This window comes from Capsicum annuum, chromosome 1 (genome assembly GCF_002878395.1).
Source record: "Capsicum annuum cultivar UCD-10X-F1 chromosome 1, UCD10Xv1.1, whole genome shotgun sequence".
Classification (NCBI taxonomy): domain Eukaryota; kingdom Viridiplantae; phylum Streptophyta; class Magnoliopsida; order Solanales; family Solanaceae; genus Capsicum; species Capsicum annuum.
Window position 1 is genome coordinate 71,627,017 of NC_061111.1, and position 23,966 is coordinate 71,650,982.

The window sequence follows — 23,966 nt, forward strand, 5'->3', positions numbered from 1 at the left end:
GATTGTCACTTCATATGGCAAGAGACTTAGGCTAGGACTTTTAAGATGAGCTAGCACCCATTTGGGCCTTGGTTTAATAAATATGGGCTCATCATTTCAATTAAATTAGCCCAATGTATTTGAGACTAGATGACTAACCCAATCATATTAGTCAAATTATTTGAACAATTTTCTTGAATTTAATATAGTCCAAATAAATATATTAATTTAAATTTAATAAAATTTCAATATTCACAGTCTTATTTTGAGATTTTTCTTTTTCTTTTTTCAATATCTAAATTGTAAATTTCTAACTATGTTGTTTCCTTTATTTTCTTTGGAAAATATCATGACTGACGCATATGCTTCAGGTCCTAGTGAGCCTTACTTGAGGGAAGACCTCCACTGGTAATTAATTAAATTACTCTAATTAATTGTTGATAAAATAACATGGTACTACAATTATCTTTGTTATACTTGCATGGGCTTTAAATTTGGTTTTACTTTTTTAGGATTGTGACAAATATTCCTGGTTCTACTGATGCCTCTTTCGGTAAGCAAATCCAAATTGATTTTTTTGAAAAGATAGTAATTAGTAATAGATAATCTTGTTGAGTTGTGTGACCTCTCGTATAAAAGCATTAATTTTTTAAAAATAAAATGATTTTGTTATTTGATTGTGTTTTCAATACGTTATTCACGTGCGTGACTAATCCTTTTTGTGGGCCAAAGACGTGAAAAATCATTTTTCATAATGTATGAAGACGATGAGACTGCAATTTAAAACTTCTACTTCTTCTAGTAATATGTTTAAGTGTGTGATAATCTCATATAACAATTTTGGTTGTTAGATTAACAACCCACACACTTTTGCTTGCTTAATTATGTCTTCGATAAATCTGATACGTAGAAATAAAATTTTTATAGAAAAAGAGATAGTGGGCTACGAGAGCCCAAAGCCAGTGATTGGAATTCACAAACATGTGTTCGTAATATATAAGCAAAATAGAGAAAGGCAAATAGTGAAACCACCAGCAACAAGGGGCCATTTCAAAACTCAAAGATTTACAGCAGAGAATAGATTGGGTTCCCCTGTTGCTTCTGTCTACTGTTAGAGTTGAATTCGAGCAAAAGACGAAAGAGCAATCAATACAAAACCCTAACTTGTTTTGGGAGAAAATAAAAAAAAGAGAGAAAACATTTTAATTTTCTGAAATTATCTCCAAAAGACGGTGAAGATGATTGGGCTTTCAAATATATACACGTCACAAATGGACCGGGTTGGTTCTATGAAATGTGCTACAATTTCAACAAAGACTAAATAGGACTAATTGATATAAATGTTGAATGTCCCACATTATCTACAATACATCAATCAAAACTAAAAATGAAATATATACATGTATCAACTACATATATATACATGTATCTATGTAATTCCAACACCCCCCTCAAGCTTGTAATACCCCGCATTTATTTAGCATAATCTAAGTCCCAATACATGAGTATTCATATATAAAATTTTTGAAACAGTCATTATATATCAGTTTAGAGCCTGCCATTGCGTAGGAAATTGAATTAGCTTTCAAACGATATAAAATTTGCCCAAATCTGATAATCGGGTAAGAAGTTATGAAAATCTTAAGTTTTAGTGGTTAAATACCGTCATTTTAACCCTTAGTGCATCGCGGAGCCAGTCTAAATGACGATTGGAAATTTTCTTGGCGCATCACGCCAAAGGCCAAATTGACATTTGGCAATTTCCAGTGTCTTTACGAGATTTCACTGTATCGCAGTAAGCTTTCAGGTCACAAACAAGGTGGCAACACGATTACGCCGCATCAGGCCACCATGCATTTTCCCAATTGTCTCTTTTCTAGTGGCTTGGCTCGATAGTGGCGCATCGCGCCAAGGGTGAAAATTGGGAATTTTTCCAGTTTTGGGATTTTAAATTATAGGGGCCGTTTGGTCTTTTCCCATGGCCCCAAATCCGCCTAAATACGGGATTTAACCCTAAGAGAGCATTATTTGATCACTTTTGCATTATTGTCTCAAATTAAAATCAACTCTCTTTAAGAACAACATCCCTAACTCTCAAATTCTAGGCCAAATCTCAAGAACTCTCCATCAATCCTCCTAAATTCATTATCCTAGGTATGTTAAATGTTCATCCATGGATTTCTTTCATCCATGGAGTCCAAGTATCCTATTTAAATTATAAAATTTTGATCTTTGCCAGTTAATTGATTTTAAATTGTGATTTCACCCATGAATCTCCTTGTACTATTGATTTTATTCCATGATTCAATAAAATTATTGTTGTTATTCAATCCTACATGTTTTAATATTATTATCTATTGAATTAAATGACGATTTAATACTATCATGCCAAATTCATCCTATTTCTATAAGTTCCATGACATTCCTATGATTGTTTTAAACCATGAACTACAAGTGTTTGATATAATGCCTACAAGAGTGATTGATTTTATAATAGTCTTCATTCTTTGTCCCCCAAGCTTTAGTGTCATTTTATCATTGTTGTTTTGAGTCTTGGGGGTATTGAATACCCGAAAACTATAGTTGTTTATGTAGTCTAGTCTCAGTACATTACAATATAGTCTTCAGAACACACTATGATCATAATCAGAATAGTCAGATATCAGTTAGTTAAACTCAAAATAGTTTAGCATTTCAATATCTTTCAGTTGGGATTACGATTTAGCACCGAGTGAGTGTAGGGATGGTGACTTCCCCATCATATAGGCAGAGTTGTTAGTAGTAGTCCCTATACTCCAAAACTACGTAGCCAGCGTAGAATTTGAGAAGTCATCCGTCAGATTAGGCTTGACTATCTCGCAGGGGTCACCCATTAGTTCAGGCTTGAAACCCTTAGTCCTTTGGACATTATATCATTTTAGTGGATCCACACAACTAGTGTTAGTACCCGTGGCACGGTATTAACACCCTTCTAACTAGGGTTACAGGTTAGACCCCGATTAGCTTAAATTAGGGAATGTCAGTTAGATGATACCTTCCACAGTCTTAGATATAGTCTCAGTTACAATCCCAGTTCAGTTATTCAGTCTTAGTGTTGTTTGACCAAAGCATACAGATTTCAGTTATCTCAGTATTTCAGTTTTCAAATTTTACTAAGTTCATGTTATATGCTTGGTCATGCATCCTTAATATCTATAGATTTTCACGTATCTTCAGTATTTACAAATTTTCATGCATACTTAGTATTTATATATTTCCACATATTCCCAGTACCTACAGATTTCATGCTCTCTATTCAATACTTTATGCTTTACATGCATATTAAGTAAATTATTAGTTATGTTCATGAAACCATGCATATCAGCCTACCTCATTTAGCATACTAATACATTCAAAGAACTGATTGCATACCTTTTATTTTGTGCTATGATGTATTATATCATAGGTTCTGATGCTCAGTTCCCAGTTCGTAATTAGACTTATCAGATCCTTAGCATTAGCAGTGGTGAGTCCTCATACTTCAAGGACAGACTTACTTTATTTCATGTCTCAGTTTAGTAGTTAGTTAGAGTTAGTTAGGGCCTGTCCCATCAACTTATAGTCATTCAATTTAGAGGCTTATTAGACATTAGAGTCAGTTATTCACTATTCAGACATTACAGTTAGTTATCTAGTTTATCAATATTTTATCAGATTCAATCAGAAATCTGTAGACTCATATTTTTGTTTTGAATTCAATTATTAAAACCTTATGGCATGTCAGTATTCTTCTGTATTTATGATCATATTATCCAGTGCTCACAGCAGGTACCAGCTCATGGGTTAGCTTGTGGTCCTTTGGGACTGTTAGCACCGTGTAATGTCCAGAGTATGCTCTCGGGGCTTCACAAACTTGGTATCAGAGCCTAAGGTTTTAAAGTGTCCTAGGAAGTCTAAAAGCTGCCTCAAGTAGAGTTTTGTGCATGCGTGTGTAGCATGCTACATTTATGGATGAGAGGCTACAAGGAGTTTAGGAAACCGTTTCCCTCATTTAAGTATTCATGTTGGGCGAGTGAGCATGAGATCAAGTTAAACTCTCAGTCTAATCTATTTTTTTCTTCCATTTATAGAACATGACTCCCAAAAGAATAACAAAAGAGGAGCAGAAAACCAGCCAGCACCTCAGCTCATCCAGGCAGATCCTCTAGATGAGCATGTCTCTCATGCAGAATTCAGAGTTGCATTCACCATTCTAGGAAATTTTGTAGCAGCACACAATGAATTGCCAGCCTCTGTTCTGGCCAACCTAGTGGCCAGTATTGCTGTAACCAAAATTTGGGACTTTACCCGAATGAATCCTCCTCCCTTCATAGGATCCAAGTCTGAATAGGTTCCACAAAAATTTGTAGATATGGTTTATAATGTAATGGATATTATGGGTGTAACATCCAGTGAGAGTGCTGAGTTGGTTGCATATAAGTTGCAGGATGTAGCCTATACTTGGTTTAAGCAGTGGAAGGTTGATAGGGGTGTAGATGCAGGGCCTGTAGAATGGGAAGAGTTTTCTACAAATTTCTTAGATAGATTCTTCCCATTGGAGTTGAGGGAGGCCAAGATGTTAGAGTTCATTAACTTGAGGCAAGGCAACATGAGTGTGAGGGAGTATTCCCTCAAGTTTACTAAGTTAGCTAGATATGCTTCTCATGTGGTAGCTGATAAAAAGTCCAAGATGAGTAAGTTTGTATCTGGCGTATCTTATCGTGTGGTCAAGGAGTGCAGGACTGTAATTCTACTAAGTGAGATGGACTTGTCTCGACTGATAGTCCATGCTTAACATATAGAGAAGCCAAAGATTAAGGAGAGAGAGAGAGGAAATAAGAGGGCTAGAATGGGTAGTTTTAACTTCAATCAGCCAAAGTTAGAGGGTAGTAACCATCCTCAGTTTCATCAGAGGTCTTCAGCCCCAGCCCCCTATTCAGCCAATACTCCCATACCCAAATTCAGAAAAGAACAATAGGGATAGAGTACCAGGCTCTAAGTCCTAGGTCAATATTAGCAGTGCTTGTACAAATCCTCTATGTTAGAAATATGGAAAACATAATCAGGGTAAGTGTAGAACGGGTAGTGATGTATACTTTGGGTATGGCAAGCCAGGCCATCGAATTAGGGAGTGTTAAGTAGTTGATTAGAAAGGTAGAGATGTGGGCCAACAGGGCAAATCCCATCAGTTATCAGTTCTATCCAGTTATGCAACTCAGCAGTAAACCGCTTCTAGTGCTACCAATGGTCAGCATTCGAACAAATTATTTGCTCTTAAGTCCCGTCAAGATCAGGAAAATTCTCCTGACGTAGTTACTGGTACATTGCAAGACTTTCACTTATATGTTTATGCCTTACTAGACCCTGGAGATTCTCTTTCTTTTGTAACTCTATATATAGCCGTCAATTTCAGAGTCAGACTCAAAAATCTAGCAGATCCTTTTTCAGTGTCTACCCCAGTAGGTATTTCCATTGTAGCCAGACAGGTATACAAGAACTGTCAGGTCATAATACCTTAGAAAGTTACTTCAGTTGATCTCGTAGAGCTAGAGATGATGAATTTTAACATTATTCCTAGCATGGATTGTCTCCACTCATTCTATGCCTTAGTTGATTATAGAAACAAAACAGTTCATTTTCAGTTCCCAAATGAACCAGTCCTTAAATAGACGGATAGTACCATAACTCTTTGGGGTTAGTTGATTTCGTACCTCAGAGCAAGAAAGATGATATCGAACGGGTGTATTTACCATCTTGTGCGAGTCAAATATTCTAAATCAGAAACTTTAAATCTTGATTCAGTTCCAGTAGTAAATGAATTCTCAGATGTATTCCCGAAGATCTTCTCAGAGTTCCTCTCGAAAGGGAAATCGACTTCAGAATAAACCTTCTTTTAGATACTCAACCCATATCTATTTCACCATACAGAATAGCTCCAGCAGAACTTAAAGAGTTAAAAGAATAGTTAAATGATCTCCTAAATAAGGGATTCATCTGACCCAATGTCTTTTCGAGGGGCGTACCTATTCTATTCATGCATAAGAATGATGATTCTCTTAGAATGTGCATAGACTACCATCAGTTGAACAAAGTCATAGTCAAGGATAAATATCCACTTCCTAGAATCGATGACTTATTTGATCAACTTCAGGGTGCCATCTATTTTTCAAAGATAGACCTCAGATCAGGCTATCATCAGCTTAGAGTCAGGGAATGTGAAATTCCAAAAATAGATTTTCAAACCCGATATAGTCACTTCGAGTTTCTAGTTATGTCATTTGGTCTCACGAATGCCCCAACAGCCTTAATGAACTTAATGAAGCAAGTGTTCAAGCAGTACTTGGACATGTTCATCAGTCTTCATTGATGATATTCTTGTTTACTCCCGTAGCAAAAGTGATCATGCAAACCATCTCAGAATAGTGTTACGAAACTCTTAGAGCTCACCAGTTGTTTTCTAAATTTAGTAAGTGTGAATACTAGATAAGATCAGTAGCTTTCCTTGGCCATATTATATCTGGTGATGGCATTAGAGTTAATCCTCAAAAGGCCGAGGCAGTGAGAAACTGGCCCAGACCTATTTCTCCATCAAACATCAGGAGTTTCTTGGGTTTTGCTGGCTATTACCATTGATTTTTTCAAGGATTTTCTTCTATTGCATCCCCCATGTTCAGATTGATGCGGAAGAAAATTAAGTTTCAGTGGTCAGATTCCTGCAAAAAGAGTTTTCAGGAGTTGAAGTCTTGACTTTCCTCAGCCCAAGTTTTGACTCTACCAAATAGTTAAGATGGGTTTGTTGTGTAGTTGATGCATCCAGAGTAGGTTTGGGTTATGTCCTCATACAGAGAGGTAAGGTCATAGCCTATGCCTTCAGAAAACTTAAGCCCCATGAGAAGAATTACCCTTCTCATGATCTGAAGCTAGCAGCTGTAGTGTTTACCTTAAAGATTTGGAGGCATTACTTGTATGGGGTGCACGTAGATATGTTCACTGACCATAAGAGCCTATAGTATGTGTGCTTTTAGAAATATTTGAATCTGCATCAGAAAAGGTAGTTAGAGTTGTTAAAAGATTATGACATGAGTGTTCTGTATCATTTGGGCAAGGCCAATGTAGTGGCTGATGCTCTCAGTAAAATGTCTATGGGTAGTGTTGCTCATGTTGAAGATGGTAAGAAGAAGGTAGTTCAGGAAGTCCATCAGCTTGCCTGACTAGGTGTCCGCTTAGTCGACTTAGGAGAGAGTAATGTGTGGGTGCAGAGTAGCGCTGAATCATCTCTAGTTTTTAAGGTGAAGAAAAGGTAGGATAGAGATCCCAATCTAGTTAAGTTGAAAGAATCAATTAGAGATCAGAAAGTGGAGGTTTTCTCCTAAGGAGGAGATGGTGTTTTTTATTATCAAGGTAGATTGTGTGTGCCTGATGTAGAAGATTTATGAAAACGAATTCTTGTAGAAGTATATGGTGCGAGTTACTCTATTCATCCAAGGGCCACTAAGATGTACCATAATTTGCAGGAGATCTATTGGTGGAGTGGCATGAAGAGGGCTATTGCAGAGTTTGAAGCTAAGTGCTTTACATATCAGCAAGTTAAGATTGAGCACCAGAAGCTTAGTAGGTCCATGCAGGAGTTCAGTATTCCTACATGGAAATGGGAAGAAGTGAACATGAATTTTGTGATAGATTTGCATCATACCCATCATCAGTATGATTCTATTTGGGTTATCGTACACAAAATGAACAAATCAACTTATTTCTTACCAGTCCATACCTCTTACTCAGCCGAGGACTATGCTAAACTCTATCTTAGAGAGTTGGTTAGGTTTCACGGTATTACCTTATCTATCATCATAGATAAAAGTACCCAATTTACCTTTCATATTTTGAAGGCATTCCAAAAGGGTCTTGATACCCAAGCCCACCTCAATACAACTTTCCTCTCTCAGGCAGATGGTCAAGCAGAAAGGACCATTCAGACTCTTGAGGTTATGTAGAGAGCATGCATTGTTGATTTCAAGGATAGTTAGGATGACCACTTACCTTTGATTGAATTCGCATATAATAATATCTATCATTCCAGTATCTAGATGGCTCTATTTGAAGCTCTCTATATTAGGAGATGTGGATCTCTAATTGGTTGGTTTGAAGTGGGTGGGGCCACAGTAGTAGGGCCTGACTTGGTGTTTGATGCCTTAGAGAAGGTTCAGTTGATCAAAGAGTGGCTTAGAATAGCCTAGGGACGATAGAAATTATATGCAGATATGAGGAAAAAAGATCTCAAATTTAAGGTCGGTGATTTGGTGTACTTAAAAATCTCCCCCATAAAGAGAGTGAATAGATTTGGCAACAAAGGGAAACTCAGTCCCCGTTATGTAGGTCTCTTCAGAATTCTCAGTTGATTTGGAAAGGTAGCTTACGATCTTGAGTTGCCTTCAGATTTAGCCTCAGTACACCCAGTGTTCCATGTTTTATTGTTGAAAAAATGTATTGGTGATCCAACTGTAGTTGTTCCCTTACAAAGTATAGATATTCAGAATAGTCTTTCCTTTGAGGAAGTTCCAGTCGAGATTCTTGATCATCTAGTTCGTAGACTAAGGAATAAAGAAGTTCCATTGGTCAAAATTTTTTGTCAAAATCAGTCCGTTGAGGGAGCCACTTGGGAAGCGAAAGCAGATATGCAGACCAAGTACCCTCATCTTTTCTCCACGAATCTAGATTAAGCATAAGGTACTAATCTTCTTAAGATTTTTCTCTATCATGCTCAATTTCAGTTGCACATCATATTCATGTCAGTTGTGCTTCATGAGTCAGTTCAGTCTTGCATTCCATGCATCAGATTTTCATGTTTAGTGTGTAAGCTCAATCCATCAGTTTTTCCTTAGCTTAACCTGTCTCATTTGAGGATGAATGATCCCAAGAGGGACATATTATAATACCCCGCATTTCCTCAGCATAATATAAGTCCCAATATATGAGTATTCGTATATAAAATTTTTGAAACACTCATTATTTGTCAGTTTTATCCTGGGAAATTGAATTAGCTTTCCAACGATTTAAAATTCACCCAAATCTGATAATCGGGTAAGAAGTTATGGAAATTTTAAGTTTCAGTCATCAAACACCATCATTTTAACCCCAAGCGCATCGCGGAGCCAGTCTAAATAACGATTGGCAATTTCCAGTGAAGGTGCACGATCTTGGCGCATCACGCCGCAGTTTCCAGTGTCTCTCCATAATTCCACCGCATCACAGTGATCTTCTAGGTCACAAACAAGGTGGAAACGCGATTACGCCGCATTTTTCCACCATGTATTTTCCCAATTGTTCCTTTTCCAGTGGCTTGGTGCGATAGTGACGCGCTAAGGGTGAATATTGGGAATTTTTCTAGTTTTGTGATTTTAAATTATAGGGGCCGTTTGGTCCCATGGCCCCAAATCGACCTAAACACGGTATTTAACCTTAAGAGAGAATTATTTGCTCACTTTTGCATTATTCTCTCAAATTAAAATCAACTCTTTTACAGAAAAAGAACCCTAACTGTCAAATTCTTGGCTAAATCCCAAGAATTCTCCATCAAACTTCCTAAATTCATTATCCCAGGTATGTTAGATGTTCATCCATGGATTCTTTTCATCCATGGAGTCCAAGTGTCCTATTTAAATTATAAAATTTTGATCTTTTCAAGTTAATTAATTTTAAATTGTGATTTTACCCATGACTCTCCATATACTATTGATTTTATACCATAATTCAATGAAATTATTGTTGTTATTCAATCCTACATGTTTTAATATTATTATCTATTGAATTAAACCATGATTTAATACTATTATGTCTAATTCATGCTATTTCTATAAGTTCCATGACAATTCTGTGATTGTTTTAAACCATGAACTACAAGTGTTTGATAAAATGCCTACAAGAGTGGTTGATTTTATAAAAGCCTTCATGCTTTGTCCCCCAAGCTTTAGTGTCATTTTACCATTGTTATTTTGAGTTCTGGGGGTATTGAATACCCGAAAACCATATTGTTTATGTAGTCTAGTCTCAGTACATTACAGAATAGTCTTCTGAACATAGTATGAACATTATCAAAATAGTCAGATATCAGTCAGTTAAACTCAAAATAGTATAGAATTTCAGTTTCTTTCAGTTGTGATTATGATTTAGCACGAGCGAGTGTAGGGATGAAAGCTTCCCCATCAGATAGTCAGAGTCGTTAGTAGCAGTCCCTATACTCCAGAACTACGTAGCCAGTGTAGGATATGAGAAGTCACCCGTCAGATTACGCTTGACTATCTCGCAGGGGTCACCCGTCAGTTCAGGCTTAACACCCTTAGTACTTTGGACATTATATCATTTTAGTGGATCCACAAAGCCAGTGTTAGTACCCGCGGTACGTTACTAACACCCTTTCAACTGGGGTTATAGGTTGGACCCCGATTAACTCAAATTAGGGAATGTCGGTTAGATGATACCTTCTATAGTCTCAGATACAGTCTCAGTTACAGTCTAGTTTAGTTATTCAATTTTAGTGTTGTTTGACCAAAGTATATAGATTTCAGTATTTCAGTTAACAAATTTTACTCAGTTTATGTTATATGCTTGGTCATGCATCCTCAGTATCTACAAATTTTCACATATCTTCAGTATTTATAGATTTTCATGCATATTCTGTATTTATAGAATTCCATATATTCCCAAGTACCTACAAATTTCATGCTCTCTATTCAGTACTGCATGCTTTACATGCATATTCAGTTAATTATTAGTTCTGTTCATAAAACCATGTATATCACCCTACCTCATTTAGCATACCGGTACATTCAAAGTACTGATCGCATACCTTTTCTTTTATGCTATGATGTATTATATCATAGGTTCTAATGCTCAGTTCCCAGTTCATGATTAGACTTATCAGATCCTTAGAAGTAGCAGTGGTGAGTCCTCATACATCGAGAATAGACTTACTTTATTTCAAGTCTCAATTTAGTAGTTAGTTGAGGCCAGTCCCATCAAATCACAGTCATTTAGTTTTAGAAGCTTATCAGACATTAGACTCAGTTATTCAGTATTCAAACATTACAGTTAGTTATCCAGTTATCAGTATTTTATCAGATTCAATCAGTTATTTCTATAGACTTATATTTTAGTTTTGAATTTAGGCCTTACGACATATCAGTATTCTTTTGCATTTATGATCATGTTATCCAGTGCTCATAATAGGTACGAGCTCATGGGTCAACTTTTGTTCCCTCGGGACTGTCATGCCTCAAATTCTATTGGGGCAGACTGGCACCCGTAATCGAGGAGGCCCAGGAGAACCAGCTCATAACCTTATACTTCCCATGCATACCTCTATGACAACCCGAAATTCAGACAGCATTATGTTGCATATAAAAGGAAATAATCACCTGTATAATCTTGAGCACACATATACATGTATATACAATACTTGGCTGTTGGAGCCATCACATTTATTAACAAAACACCACCTTGACTGTACATTAGGTCAACAAAGCCTCTAGACAATACACAGAGTTTAACTAAAGTCGGGACACACCCTGCCATATAACTAACTTCTATACAATATCAAAAGTGACTGGATATGACACGAAAAGCCCCAAAGTAAAATGGAGTTCACCAAAAGCAGCTGGATATCTTGGCTTCTACTTGTATAGTGTATGAGCTGAGGTACCTGTGCCTGCAGTATAAAATGTAGGTCCCCCATGGGAGACGTTAGTACGAAATATGTACTGAGTATGTAAAGCTGTAGATAATCACATATGATGTAGGAGCTCAATAGAAATCATAAACAAGTGAATAAATCGTAATAGGAGTGGACCACACTTATTAGAACTTGTGACAACCCATACATTGTATTTATTCAATCACTTTACCTTCGTTCTTATCATCTTTGTAATCATTACTGTACTGTACTGCGACCATTAGGCTGCCTCCAGTACATATCAACTGGGATCGACCCATGATAGGCTTATGCTCCTGGGATACCACCCATAAACACATAAATAGGGATAGACCCATGATAGGCTTATGCCCCTGGAATACCACCCGATAAGAGAGAACTTCCGTCACTTAGTTCAATTAATCTTTGAGATTGTTATTTCGATCGCCACCGCATTTTTGATACTTTGAAACAATGATACATCAATAAGATACATATAAATAGACCATCAATGCAATAACAATGAAGTAAGAACTCATTGGCACATCAATGAAGTATTTTGGAGTCATCAATGCCATAACAATGAAGTAGGAACTTATTGGTATATCAATGAAACGTTTTGGAGTCATTAATAGCACATGGATCTTGTTTGAGTAACCAGATACCTTCTGACATTCATTAGTGTAGTAAACATGTAAGATTTGGAAGACAAGTAAGTATTGGAATGTCTTGACATCTTGTAGGGTGGAAACAAGTTCATTGGTAACGTAGGACATCATACAAAACCATTATGGATCACATGTTATTGAATAACTTTGGAAACTTTCTTAGTAGAACAATTGTTCACTTTCATGCCAAAGATATGGTATAGAGTATGCTTTACATACCTGACTGTCAACCTTCAATACTAGTCCCAAATGGACTTCCCGTCTTTTCGGATTACTTATGTACAATAAACATATATAGCAATCTAGTGTTAGCAACCAAACGTCACAATTCAATTATTTGAATTCACCAAACTAGTGGTTAAGTAGTAAGCCTTAATTACACCATAAAGGGTGTCACTTTAACCCTCTTATACTCCAATTACATTCACATGCCATGCATATTCATACAACATCCTCCAATATCAAGTTTGGATTCATTTATCCTTCCAACCAATCCATTAAACCAAATTGAGCCATAGACATAAATAATTAACAATTCAATAGTATATCACCATATCCACCTTCCATAACTCAATTACCATATCCATATTCCACAATTCAATACAACCAAACCATACAAAATAGTCCATAACCCTATTTCCATCACCTTTCAATAACAACCAATACATATAATCCTCTATTACACATATACATATGGAAAAGAACAAAGGCAAACAATATTCATACCTTAGAATTCACCTCTTTATTATGCAATCCTATTTGCACAAATAATAGGTTCCGTTCGAAGCTCTCGAGATGACAAACGTAGTTATTAATTACTTTGGAATTTCTACGGTTGAATCAAAAGTAATTTAAAGGTCAAATTTGGCTAGGGTTTGTTCTTTCTCAATGATTGATGATGAAAATAAGTTTTTGAACTCATATACATGTATATATAATCATATTCCCATCCATAATATAATAGTAAATGGCCAAAATGCGTTTAAAATTTAAATAATATCAAATCTGTCCTTTGGTGGACTATTTTGATAAGCTAAAGTAGATCGACCATAACTCTTTGCTCCCATATTGGATTTGGGTGAAATTGGTATCTTTGGAAGGATAATTCAAAGGGATTTCATTTCATATAAAGTAGGCCACCCAATTTTTCCTGTACAAGGAGTTATGATCGTTTGAAGTTGACTCTAAAAATCTGTTTTGATAGGCTAAAGTAAAATGAGTATAACTCCTTACTCAGACGTTGGATTTGGATGAAACCAATTGAATTGGAAAGAAGACTCAAAGATATTTCTTTTAATAGGTCGCAGCTCTCCCATTTTATTATATTAAGGGAGCTATGATCTTTCAAAATTGACCCAAAAATTTGGCTGGCCTCAGTAGTTTGTGTGCAGGAAATTTTCCTGCACATTTACTATTCCCAAATATCCCGGACACCGTTTTATAGTTTCGAACGTTCTCGATTATATCTGAAACCTATCAGTTTTTGGAAATCTTTATATCGTTGGAAAGCTTATTCAATAACCTTTGGATGGAACCATCGACGGGTAAATTTCGGTATAAATAAAATAAACAAATTAATTCCATATAAATAAGACCAATACACGTACTTGAATACGCCAATACACGTACTTGAATATGGGGTGTTACATCCTTCCCCCCTTTAGGACATTCATCCTAAATGTTAGCGTAGTTATTCAACCGAAACAAGTTCAAGTCCATCATTAATATTCACATCATCACATAAATACTATGCATCTATATATATATATATAAAACTTACTTGTTAATGTTCTAACTCCGTTTCTTGAACTTCTTCTTCATCTTTGAAAAAATGAGGGTACTTAGATTTTATTGCTTCCTCAACTTCCCATGTAATCTCTTACCTTTGATGATTTCTCCAACGTACTTTCACAGATGCTATCTCTTTATTTCTCATCTTCTTAACTTGGCGATCTAGAATAGCAATAGGCACTTCCTCATAGGTAAGTTCTTCCGCAACTTGCACATCCTCAGGAGAAGTGATATGTGATGGATCTCCGATGCACTTTCAAAGCATTGACACATGAAATATCGGATGTACTGATGAGAGCTCTTGTGGTAGCTCTAATTCATATGCAACTTGTCCAAACCTTTGAGTGATCTTATACGGGCCTATATAACGTGGACTCAACTTCCCTTTCTTGCCAAATCTCATTACCCCTTTCATTGGTGATACCTTTAAAAATACCCAATCACCTATAGAAAACTCTAGTCCTCTCCTTCTACTATCCGCATATGACTTGTGTCGACTTTGGGATATTTTTAGTCGTTGCTGAATTACTTTAACCTTCTCTATGGATTGATAAACAAGATCCGGTCCGAACAAAAGAGTTTAACCCACTTTGAACCATCCTATTGGTGATCTATACTTCCTTCCATATAAAGCTTCATATGGTGCCATTTTGATACTTGAATGATAGCTATTATTGTAGGCAAACTCAATAAGAGGTAAATGATCATCCAAGTTGCCCTTAAAATCTATTACACAAGCTCGAAGCATATCTTCAAGTATTTGGATGGTATGTTCTTCTTGTCCATCTGTTTGAGGGTGAAAAGTTGTACTCAACTTCACTTGTGTTCCCAAACACCTCTGAAAAAACTTCCAAAAGTTTGCGGTAAATTGGGTTCCCCAATCTGATATAATAGAGATTGGCACTCCTTGTAATCGGACTATCTCTTTAATGTACAGCTTCACATACTCTTCAACTGTATAAGTAGTCCTAACTGGTAGGAAATGTGCAGATTTGGTAAGCCTATCAACAATCACCCATATAGAATCAAACTTATGGGATGTACGAGGCAAACCAATAACGAAATCCATGTCGATCATGTCCCACTTCCAGCTTGGAAGATCAATGCATTGCATATAACCTCCGGGTTTTTGGTGCTCAACTTTAACTCTTTGACAATTTGGACATTCAACAATAAATTCTGCAATGCTCTTCTTCATGTCATTCCACCAATACATATCTTTCAAATCTTGATACATTTTGGTTGATCCTCAATGAATGGAATACCTTGAATAATGTGCCTTTATCATAATCTTCTTTCTTAGCCTGTCTATATCCGACACACACAATCGGTTTTGGCACTGAAGTACTCCTTCTCGCGTAAGCTCAAATGCCTTGGTCGTACCACTCTGAACGTTCTCCTTAAGCTGTAATAAAATAGGATCTGCATATTGCTTCTCTTTCACTTCAGCTACGAATGAAGATTCCACAACATTATGTACGATAAGCTCTTTATTCGGAGTTTCAAGAAGGCGAACTCCCAAACTAGCTAACTGGTGAAAATCTTTAATCATCCCTTGCCTTTCTATAGGTGCCATCATAGCCTTACTACTTAATGCATCAGCTACCACATTTTCTTTCCCTGGATGGTACAAGATATCAACATCGTAGTCCTTTAATAGTTCAAGCCATCTCCGCTGCCTTAAATTTAGATCCTTCTGATTAAAATATATTGCAGGCTCTTATGGTTAGTATATATATCAACATGAACCCCATATAAGTAGTGGCGCCATATCTTTAAAGCAAAAATAACTGTTGCCAACTCAAGATCGTGTGTAGGATAGTTTTTCTCATGTGGCCGCAATTGTCTAGAAACATATGCTATTACCTTACCATGCTGCATCAATACATATCCTAAACCAATTCTGGAAGCATCACAATACACTGTATACCCTTCGGTGCCTTCTGGAAGTACCAACACGGGTGTAGAAATCAACTTGTTCTTTAAATATTGAAAACTCTTCTCACAGGCATCATTCCATTAGAATTTAGATGATTTATGGGTTAGCTTGGTTAAGGGTGCTGAAATGGAAGAAAAGCCTTTAACAAACCTTCTATAATAACCAGCCAACCCGAGAAAACTACGAATTTGCATAGGCATTGTGGGCCTTGGCCAGTTCTTCACAGCTTTTATCTTTTAAGCATCAACCTTTATCCCTTCACTAGATACAATATGACCCAAAAATGCCACCGACTTTAATTAAAACACATTCAGAGAACTTTGCATAAAGCTTACAATCACGAAGAGTCTGCAATGCCTGTCATAAGTGATTGGCATGGTCCTCTTCTGACCTAGAATAAACTAGAATATCATCTATAAAAAATATCACAAATACATCCAAGAATGGCTTAAACACCCTATTCATCAAATCCATAAAATCTGCGGGTGCATTTGTTAGCCCAAATGACATAACTAGAAACTCATAATGACCATACCGTGTTCGAAAAGCTGTCTTGGGTATATCCTTCTCTTTGACCCTCACTTGGTGGTAACCTGACCTTAAATCAATCTTAGAAAAGCACTTGGCGCCCTGTAACTGATCAAATAAATCATCAATTCTTGGGAGAGGATATTTATTCTTAATAGTCACTTTATTCAATTGCTGATAATCAATACACATCCTCAGCAATCTATCCTTTTTGCGCACAAATAACACTGGTGCTCCCCAGGGGGACATACTAGGCCTTATGAATCTCTTCTCTAGCAAATATTTCAATTGCTCTTTAAATTCTCATAATTCTGCTAGGGCCATTCTATACGGGGGAATGGAGATTGGTTGGGTGCCTGGTATTACATCAATACCAAACTTCACTTCTCGTTCAGGAGGCAAACCTGGAAGATCTTCAGGAAATACATCAGAAAATTTATTTACCACTGGAACAGCGTGAAGAGTTGGTGGCTTTGCTTCTGTATCCCTTACTCTAACTAAATGATATATGTATCCCTTGGAAATCATTCTTCTTGCCTTAAAATAAGAAATAAATCTACCTCTTGGCGCGCCAATATCACCTTTCCATTCAAGGACTGATTCATTTGGAAAATGAAAATATACCCTTTTCGTGCAGAAATCAATTGTGGCATAACAAGACGCCAACCAGTCCATACCCATTAAACATCAAAATCTACCATTTCTAACTCCACAAGATCAGCCATTGTATCACGACCACAAAAAATTACTATGTAGTTTCGGTAAACCCTTCTAGCTATAATAGATTCCCCAGCCAGTGTGGACACTTCAAATGGCTTAACTAACAGTTCAGGTATTCTTTCAAACTTTCCAGTAACCAATGAATTAACATAAGATAATGTAGAATCGGGATCAATTAAGGCATATACATCGAATGAAAAGATAGACAACGTACCCATAACCACATATGGGGAAGCCTCTAAATTCTATCAATCCACTAGAGCATACGTATGATTTTGAGCCCCGCTAGAACTCGTGGCTCCTCTATCACCTCTAACACGACACATTGGTTGTGCACCCCTTCCTGAATAAGGCATCGATGATGATGATGCAACAAATGACCCCGTAGGTCATTCCATACCCCCTATGCCCCTTCGTGGGCATTCTCTTATCATATGCCCCGACATACCGCACCAAAAGAAAAAATTGGTCTCCTGCCGACATGCACCCAAATGATACCTTCCACATTTATTGAATGGCTCTCGAGGAGGTCTCGATTGGCTCATATTCCTTTGCCCTTGGTACCCCACTATCCACGAACTCTGACTCTCACTTTTGTGCCCAAATTGATTTCCTCTGGACCCTTAGAACTGTGGTGGGGCACTAGCTGCAGAGTAAGAAGATAATGGCCTAGGTGGTCTAGCAGAAAACTGTGGTCTGAACCCTCCTTAGGATGCCATGAATTGCCTTATAGATTTGGACCTCTTGGAATATCCTCTTTCTAATTCCTGTGTTCTTCTCCTCTGCCTCTGATCTTCCATTTTTTGTGTAAAAGATTGGATCCTCGCTATGTCCATATCTTTGTTCAAAGCAGCAATAGTACAATCTCTAACCAGATATGGATTCAGCCTATCCACATATTGATGAACTCTGTCATCCATAGTAGCTACAACATTAGAAGAACATCTCGACAAGAAATTAAATCGGAGACTGTACTCCCTCACGCTCATATTCCCCTAACGAAGATTTAAAAATTGATCTACACGGGCCTAACGAATCTCGAATGGAAGATAATGATCAAGAAATGCCTCTTTGAACTCTTTCCAAGTAGCTGGGGGTGCATCAATACCCCTAGATCATTTCCAGTCCTCGTACCAATATATAGCCTCCCCTTTAAATCTATATGCCGCTAACTCCACTGTCTCTCTACCCGTTACATGCATAACATCTAAGGCCCTTTGAATTTGATCAATAAAGTCCTATGGGTCCTTGTTAAGATCTGATCCAGTAAAAGTAGGAGGATCCATCTTAAGAAAATCCTGTGTTCGAAGGCTAGCCGCCCTATTTGTACTACTAGGACCCGTGGTAGGAATGACTTGCCCTTGAGCTTTCCCAGCAACTGTACGAGTCAAAATTTGCACTACATTTCTAAGATCTTGATCAGCAGCATTATAAGTGGCTCTGGGGATATAGTTGTCCTCCCCCTTATTTCTTCCGGAGTGGAAGAAGTTTCTGATGCATGCTCAGCGGGAGCCTCACTTTGATTAGCTGGTATAGTGGGTGACTTACTAGTCCCCTCTCCGACAGCCACAACTACTTGCTTACCAATATTCTTACTTCTGGTAACCGACATCATTACTATAATAAGAGAGACAAATGGATTAAGTGGTCAACTATGACTTCATATACAATATAGGCTCTATCGGACGATCTAAGACATAAAGAAAAAAAATAATTCCTAAATATCCATAGCCTCCTATTTATAGATGCGGTGCACGACACACTGATAAACAAGACTCTATGTAGATACAGCTTTGTAGACTCACTAGGATGAACTTCTCTGATACCACTTTTGTCACGCCTCAAATCCTATTGGGGCGGACTGGCACCCGTAACTGAGGAGGCCCAGGAGAACCAGCTCATAACCTTATACTTCCTATGCATACCTCTATGACAACCCGAAATTCAGACAACATCATGCCACATATAAAAGGAAATAATCACCTGTATAAGCTCGAGCACACATATATATATATATGTATATACAATACTTGACCATTGGAGCCATCACGTCTATTAACAAAATACCACCTTGACTGTACATTAGGTCTACAAAGCCTCTAGACAATACACAGAGTTTAACTAAGGTCGGGACACACCCCGCCATATAACTAACTTCTATACAATGCCAAAAGTGACTGGATATGACATGGAAAGACCCGAAGCAAACTAGAGCTCACCAAAAGTAGCTGGATATCCTGACTCTTACTTGTACGATGTATGAGCTGAGGTACCTGTGCCTGCAGCATAAAATGCAGGTCCCCCGTGGGGGACGTCAGTACAAAATATGTAATGAGTATGTAAAGCTGTAGATAATCACATATGATATAGGAGCTCAATAGAAATCAGAAACAAGTGAATAAATCGTAATAGGAGTGGACCATACTTATTAGAGCTTGTGACAACCCGTACATTGTATTTATTCAATCACTTTACCTTCGTTCTTATCATCTTTGTAATCATTACTATACTGTACTATGACCATTAGGCTGCCTCCAGTACATATCAACTGGGATCGACCCATGATAGGCTTATGCCCCTGGGATACCACCCATAAAAATATAAATAGTGATTGACCCATGATAGGCTTATGCCTCTAGGATACCACCTGATAAGAGAGAACTTCTATCGCTTAGTTCAATTAATCTTTGAGATTGTTATTTCGGTCGCCACCGTATTTTTGATACTTTAAAACAATAATACATCAATAAGAGACATATAAATAGACCATCAATCCAATAACAATGAAGTAAGAACTCATTGGCACATCAATGAAGCGTTTTGGAGTCATCAATGCCATAACAATGAAGTAGGAACTTATTGGTATATCAATGAAATGTTTTGGAGTCATTAATAGCACATGGATCTTGTTTGAGTAACCGGATACCTTCTAACATTCATTAGTACAATAAACATGTAATATTTGGAAGACAAGTAAGTATTGGAATGTCTTGACATCTTGTAGGGTGGAAACAAGTTCATTGGTAACGTAGGACATCATACAAAACCATTACGGATCACATGTTATTGAATAACTTTGGAAACTTTCTTAGTAGAACAATTGTTCACTTTTATGCCAAAGATATGGTATAGAGTATGCTTTATATACCTGACTGTCAACCTTCAATACAAGTCCCAAATGGACTTCCCATCTTTTTGGATTACTTATCTACAATAAACATATATAGCAATCTAGTATTAGCAACCAAACATCACAATTCAATTATTTGAATTCACCAAACTAGTGGTTAAGTAGTAAGCCTTAATTACACCATAAAGGGTGTAACTTTAACCCTCTTATACTTAAGCCTTAATTACACCATAAAGGGTATCACTTTAACCCTCTTATACTCCAATTACATTCACATGCCATGCATATTCATACAATATCCTCCAATATCAAGTTTGGATTCATTTATCCTTCCAACCAATCCATTAAACCAAATTGAGCCATAGACATAAATAATCATCAATTCAATATTATATCACCATATCCACCTTTCATAACTCAATTACCATATCCACCTTCCATAATTCAATACGACCAAACCATGTAAAATAGTCCATAACCCTATTTCCATCACCTTTCAATAACAACCAATACATATAATCCTCTATCACACATATACATATGGAAAAGAACAAAGGCAAATAATATTCATACCTTAGAATTCACCTCTTGATTAAGCAATCTTGTTTGCACAAATAATAGGTATCGTTCGAAGCTCTCGAGATGACAAACGTAGTTATTAATTACTTTGGAATTTCTACGGTTGAATCAAAAGTAATTTAAAGGTCAAATTTGGCTAGGGTTTGTTCTTTCTCAATGATTGATGATGAAAATGAGTTTTTGAACTCATATACATGTATATATACCCATATTCTCGTCCATAATATAACAGGAAATGATCAAAATGCCTTTAAAATTTAAATAATGTCAAATCTGTCCTTTGGTGGACTGTTTTGATAAGCTAAAGTAGATCGACCATAACTCTTTGCTCCAATATGGAATTTGGGTAAAATTGGTATCGTTGGAAGGATAATTCAAAGGGATTTGATTTCATATAAAGTAGGCCACTCAGTTTGTCCTGTACAAAGAGTTATGGTCGTTTGAAGTTGACCCTAAAAATCTATTTTGATAGGCTGAAGTAAAACGAGTATAAATCCTTACTTAGATGTTGGATTTGTATGAAACCAATTGCATTGGAAAGAAGACTCAAAGATCTTTATTTTCATAGGTTGCAGATCTTCCAGTTCATTAGATTAAGGAAGCTATGTTCATTCGAAGTTGACCCAAAAATTTGGCTGGCCTCAGTAGTTTGTGTGCAGGAAATTTTCCTGCACATTTACTGTTCCCAAATATCCCGGCCACCATTTTATAGTTTCGAACATTCTCAATTATATCCGAAACCTATCCATTTTTGGAAATCTTTATATCGTTGAAAAACTTATTCAATAACCTTCGCATGGAACCATCGACGGGCAAATTTTGATATAAATAAAATAAAAAATTAATTCCATATAAATAAGATCAATACACGTACTTGAATACGCCAATACACGTATTTGAATATGGGGTGTTACAGGGACTGTAAGCTGCGTGCGATGCCCAGGTGTGCTCTCGGGGTGTTACAAAGATGGAGGGTGTATGCACACCAAGCTTGCTAATGATGGCATGATGAGCAGGGCCTGAAAGTGATTTGGTGAAGACATCGGCCAACTGGGCAGCAAAACAGACGTGATGCAGAGAGACAAGGTCGACATTAACACAATCACGAACATAGTGGCAGTCAATCTCGATATGCTTTGTGCGCTCATGGAAGACAAGATTTTGGGCAATGTGAAGGGCAGCTTTGCTGTCACAATAAATAAGAATGGGATGAGAAATACAAACACCAAAATCAGCTAATAAATGTAGTAGCCAAGAGACCTCATCCATAACTTTTCGTAATGCTCTATACCCAGCCTCAGCTGAAGATAAATAAATTTTAGGTTGTTTCTTTCTTTTCTAAGAAATAGGAGAACCACCCAAAGTGACAAAAAAATTAGTCACTAAACATCTAGAAAGGGCACAAGCAGCCCAGTCAGAACAAAGTAATCCAACAAGGTGAAATCAGAAGCTTTATTAAAGAGAAGCCAAAGGTCAGGGGAATTGAGAAAATATCACAACACATGAATGCCAGCCATAAGATGAGGCACCTGAGGAGCCTGTAGAAATTGACTCAAATGTTGAACAACATAAGAGATGTCAGGTTGAGTATGTTGAAGAAAGTTCAAATTTCTAACAAGTCGATGATAAGTAGAATGGTCAGTGGGGGGAGCACCCATATCAGTAGTCAGCCTCAAGGAAGCATCAAGGGGAGTAGAAAAGAAGCGAATTAGTCACAATAAAATTTAGATAGCAAGTCAGATGTGAATTTTTGTTGAGTTATGAGATATCCCTGAGGATGTGAGGGTATTTCTAAACCCAAAAATAGTGAACCAAACCAAGATCCTTGATCTTGAATTGGTCATCAAGAAATAGCTTCACAGAATTTAATTTAGCTACATTGTCCCCAGCAGGGAGGATATCATCAACATAAACAACCAGGATAGTAGGGAAACCATCATCACACTTTGTGAATAAGGACTAATCATTTTTACTGGAGGAATAACCACATAAAGATAATGCATTGGACGATTTAGCAAACCATTGTCGAGAAGCCTATTTGAGGCCATAGAGGGATTTTCTCAATTTGTAAACCAAAGGAGCAGAAGTAGGAATGGAAGAAGATATGGTTAGAGCAAGAGGGGTTTTTATGTAAACCTCCTCATCCAAATCACCATACAAAAAGGCATTGTTAATATCAAGTTGATACACTATCCAATTTCTCTTAACAGAAATAGAAAGAAGAAACTTTATAGTGGTAAATTTGACTACTGGAGAGAAGGTCTCATGGTAGTCAATGCCCTCCTTTTAAGTATCCCCTCGAATAATAAGTCTAGCTTTATATCTCTCAACAGAACCATCATATTGATGTTTTATCTTATATACCCACTTGCAAGAAGTAGGCTTCTTGTGTGCAAGCAAAGGGACAAGATCCTAAGTATTATTATTCTCAAGAGCCTTGAATTCCTGAAGCATGGCATCCTGCTAAGCAGGATGACAAACAACCTGTTGATAAGTCTGAGGTTTATGTATAGGGAGTTCAGCAGAGGGAACCTTGGATACAGAACTATAGACATAATAAGATAGATAAGAGAGAGTGGAAGAGATCCTGTAGTATCTCCTATGAGGAGGAAGGAAGGAAGGAGCAAAAAAAGGAGGATCAGAGAAGGAAGAGGTAAGAGATGATGGAAGAGATGAAAGTGTTGTGCAGTAATAGAATAAATGGGATGAGGTATGTATAAATCTAGAACAGATGGACTAGAAGTTGTGGAAATGGAGGAATAAGGAAAAAGATATTCATGGAAAATGACATCTCTAGAATACAAAATAGAGTAATAAGATATATAGCTGTGAGCACACAATCACCCAATATTTGGTTGGAAGGTTGGATTGAAACAATAAAGTTCTAGAGGTTTCAAGAAAATATTTGTTTTTTCTTTCCACAACACCATT

The 23,966-nt window shown here is 37.0% G+C and overlaps 1 pseudogene; it reads left to right on the forward strand.

The window, feature by feature from the left end:
* LOC124897770 overlaps window positions 1-23,966 on the forward strand; it is a 57,730-nt pseudogene that overhangs the window by 30,953 nt on the left and 2,811 nt on the right.